The following is a 4,397-nucleotide window of genomic DNA, read 5'->3' as shown; positions in this document are numbered from 1 at the left end:
CTCCCTCTGGGGTCCTGAATATGGAGCTGGGAGCAGAGAGGTAGAGCAAAGAGGGTCAGACATGGTAGTAAGAAGAAAAAAAGGAAGATTTTGGCCTTTGCTGATTTCACTCAGTGGTTAGAGCGTTGGCCCATGGACTGAAGGGTCACGGGTTTGATTCCTTTCAAGGGAACATGACTGGATTGCGGGCTCTATCCCCAATAGGGGACGTGCAGGAGGCAGCCGATCAATGATTCTCTCTTACCATTGATGTTTCTATCTCCCTCTTCCTCTCCCTTCTTCTCTGAAATCAATAAAAATATATTAAAAATTTAAAAATATATATAAAAAAAACAAATGCTTAGACCCACTGGGAAGAGAAGAGAGGCCTCCTGACCATGAGGAGAATGAAGTGTAGGAGGTGTAGACACTATGACTCCACACAGGGTTTGAAACTGGGGGTGGGGTGAAATATTTCCAGTTCCCCGTGAGTACCCAGCCCTCCTGTTTATAGGGTCCTGCCAGGTATAATCTTAATTCTGGCAGTGACTTGACTGGCAGTCAGCAGTCAGGCAGCTGAGATACATGGAACTCATTATTCCTCTTAACAGACAACATCAAAGCCTGTCTGACCCTTTTATTTCAAGTGTAGCATTTACGCCAAAATTTAAATCACTGTATCATAATCAAGTGGTATCAACAGGCTACATATATAAGGAATACAGACTGTGAATTCTTCAAGGACCATCTGGAGACCAAATGAAAGAAAGTCTCATTACAGTGACATTTACTTAGGGAGTTTCAGGCACCATAAAGGGTATTTATCAGAAGCTCTTAGGAAGACAGTCTGTGTGACTTTTGCACAGTAGATGTGGGAATGTTTGCCCTGATAATTTTAACCTTATCAACAGATTTGAGTCACTTACATGAGTGGAATCATTGTGCAAAAGTGCTTGAAAAAATTGTAAAAAAAAAAAAAAGAAAAGAAAAAAGCTGTGGCTAAATCCCCCCAACAATCATTTCCTGGATGATACACACAAATACTGCAAACCATCTGAAAAGCCATTAGAACATACAGTTTGGCTGAAAATAAAGAGAGATTGGGTAAAGAAACCAATAAGCAAAAATTTTAAAATCGTATTTCCAAAAGATTAAAGTGAAACTAAAAGAAAGCTCCTTTTTCACTTAAGCAATTATTATGTAATCCTCCCCACCAATACTAGAAAACAGAACAAGTCCATTTATTTGTTCATAAAACTGATATTACTTAGTTCAAAGTATTACAAACTCCTGAGAACATTCCATTGAAGGAAAATCTGGACCTGAATGACCAGTAGTGTTACATAGTAATCAAGCAACAAAATTTTTTGCATTATTAAATTACTACTACACAGCATTAATTTCATGCTTATCTACTCTGGTAAGCTGTGAATGGTTATAAAGAGTTAGAAAGCAAAAAATAGAATAGGGTCAGAAAGCTTCTTGAAAAAAAAAGAAAGAATTGAAAGTATTAAGGCAATTAAATAAAATTTTTCATCACAACAGTGTTTGCAAATATCATGATTATATCTGACGTCTTTAGGGAGAGAAGGCTACTACAGTATATTGTAAATGCATAATTTATCTTAAAAATGATTGAAAAAATGACTGGATGGGATGCTGTGATTTAAGTTGAATTGGGAAGGTTTAGGAATGTATTAAAAACATATTTCTTTCTGATCATGTCAATTCCTCAACCAAAGCTTTGAAATTTATTTTCCACTAACCTGGTTTAAACTGAGGAACATGGAGAAGTGCAACAAAATACAAACCCATAACAAATTTTGGGTTTCGTTTTTAAAATTAATTTTTTTTATTTTCTTTTTTTAATATATTTTATTGATTTTTTACAGAGAGGAAGGGAGAGGGAGAGTTAGAAACATCAATGAGAGAGAAACATCGATCAGCTGCAGGCAGACGCTCTATCCACTGAGCCAAACCGGTTAGGGCAGTTTTTTTTCTTTTCTGATTCCACTTGTCTATTTATAATGTCCTCCCTAGTATTTCATTTAGATTCACCGGTTTGGTCCATAAAGTGGCACTGATGGTCCAGGAAGGTTTTATGCTCTAATAAACTGCTCACAGGGAGGTGCCCACTCTTATCTGTAGTCACTTTAACAGCGTGTCTGCATGCCCTGGGGGATATTGCCATTTGTTTTCATGTCCTGTGTATAAACAGAAAAACTAGCAGAATGTCATCTATTTGTGCCTGGAAATTTTCAGTTTTTACCCTGTTTTTACCATTGACTCACTTGTGAATCATTTTTAAACGTATTCTCTATTCTCCACTACGTGACCTTGTCCTCAACTCCTGACAGGACTGCAAGACACACTTCATGATCTTTATGGGAGCCCTTGAGCCAAATACCTAAAGACAGAACACCAGGGGGAGGTGTGTATGTGTGCGCGCTCAGCAGCCTTGAGCTCACATGCATGTTTGATTTCCCAGTTCTCTAAATCATTTTTTTAAAAAGGGGTTTGGGTTTATTCTTATAGTTGAATCAAATGATGACTAATTCAGGGATGCTAATGTTGTGTTTGAGACAATGGATACAATTCTGGTTAGTGCATCCGTGAATATGTATATGATACTAGATTTGGAAAAAGTCAACAGAAGGCATTTTGTCTGCTTTTCTAGAACAGATAGAGAGGGTTTGGGATGACGTGCAAATTGCAGAGCTCGTCTAAGACACAATGTTTGCCAAATGCCTGATATTGAACCGGGTTGTCTGATGTTTGAACTTTGTCTTTGGGAAATAAAACAGCATTCTACACTGATACTTTTTTTAAAAATGAAAGAAAAAAGAGATAAAAGTCCACAGAGTCAAGAAGGTGTAATTTTATCAGTATTTTTTTCTACATACTGCTGACAAATTTTCACCAATGGAACAATTTGTTGAAATAATATGGTAACCCTATAGTGGCAAAGAAAGTGATTCAGAAAAAGTTCCATATGCTTCTGTAAACCAAAATGTGCACACAATAGGAGGGGACATGGAGCCTGGTCATGATGGGCAGTTAGGAAGGGAAGTCTGAGAAAAAGACTTCCGCCAGGAGTAGAGGAGGGGGGTGGAATGCAGAGTCTGAGGACCAAGGTCCCAGGAAAGAGGGGGCCAGGGTTAACACCAAGACCATTCATTACTCACAGGTCTCCCGGGTCCCCCACAGGAATGTGCCTGGGAGACCTGGTTGAGATGAGAACTGAGCCAATTTGGTGATGGTTCTCAGGTTCTGTGTGGTAGTTGTCCCAAAGAAGTTCAGAATGAGGGTTAATGATACCTCTTACTAGCTCCCAAACAAACAAAAAAACCCTGTCATATGTCCACATATTTATTAATTAAATTTTACTGGTACATGAGCTTAAATGAACTCTCAGAGCTTGCTTTTTAGGTGTTTTAATCATCACCTTGCATGAAAAGTTGACTGGAGGAAAGACTCCAAGACTTTGGATGAGGAATTCTCTCAGCCTTAAAGCCAGCCAGGACAATATAGTTAGTGATTTAGTCTAGGCCTGCATGTCTAAGATTTTTAAAAGTACAGGATGAGGAATTCTCTCAGCCTTAAAGCCAGCCTCCAATGCTGGAGCACAGGACAATATAGTGATTTAATCTAGGCCTGCATATCTAAGATTTTTAAAAGTAAAACTTTATTTATTTATACATGGGTTGGAGATCGCTAAAAAATTTTCTTAGCCATATGCCTCAAGTGACTTTAATTTAAACAAAAATATCATTTTAATAGTTGATGCTAGTTAAAAGGAACTTTGTTATCCAGTACAAACCATATCTGACAGTATGCTAATTACCAAAGCCTTGATTGTTAATTAAGATTATGGAAACAAAAGCACTTTTTGTGGATTTCTCTTGAGTGTAAGTTTCCTAATTAGAATTCCAACAAATCATTTCATATTTAGCTTAATCTAAATATCACACATGTAACATCAGGCAGTGTATACTGAAGAGAAGTTGAATAAAATCATCTAAAAAAATCACTGCCAACTTTTCTTACATGTATTAGGTTAAGCTCTTAAAAAAAAACCTGTAGAGAATTGTTATTAGTCTCTTCTATGTGTAGCTGCTGTTTTTTATAGCACAAAACTTTACAATCTAAGAGATTCCAGTTCATAGCTATGTACATTTTTCATAATTTTAAAACACTAATAGTTTCTCTTTTATTTAACTAGGAAAAATGAAGTCCTTTAATCATTGCCCACATGGAAACATCTATACTTAGAGAAATTGGTTCATTACAGATGCCCGCACTCCATCTCAGAGATTCTTAATCAACTGATTTTGAGATAAAATACAGATCTTATTTTCTAAGTTCCTCAAGTGAATCCACTGTGCAGCCAAGGTTGAGAAACTTAGTGTTGTTTAGAA

The sequence above is a fragment of the Myotis davidii genome, unplaced genomic scaffold, assembly GCF_000327345.1.
Source record: "Myotis davidii unplaced genomic scaffold, ASM32734v1 scaffold44, whole genome shotgun sequence".
Lineage (NCBI taxonomy): Eukaryota > Metazoa > Chordata > Mammalia > Chiroptera > Vespertilionidae > Myotis > Myotis davidii.
The sequence above is the reverse complement of the archived record's forward strand: the minus strand, read 5'-3'. Positions refer to the sequence as shown.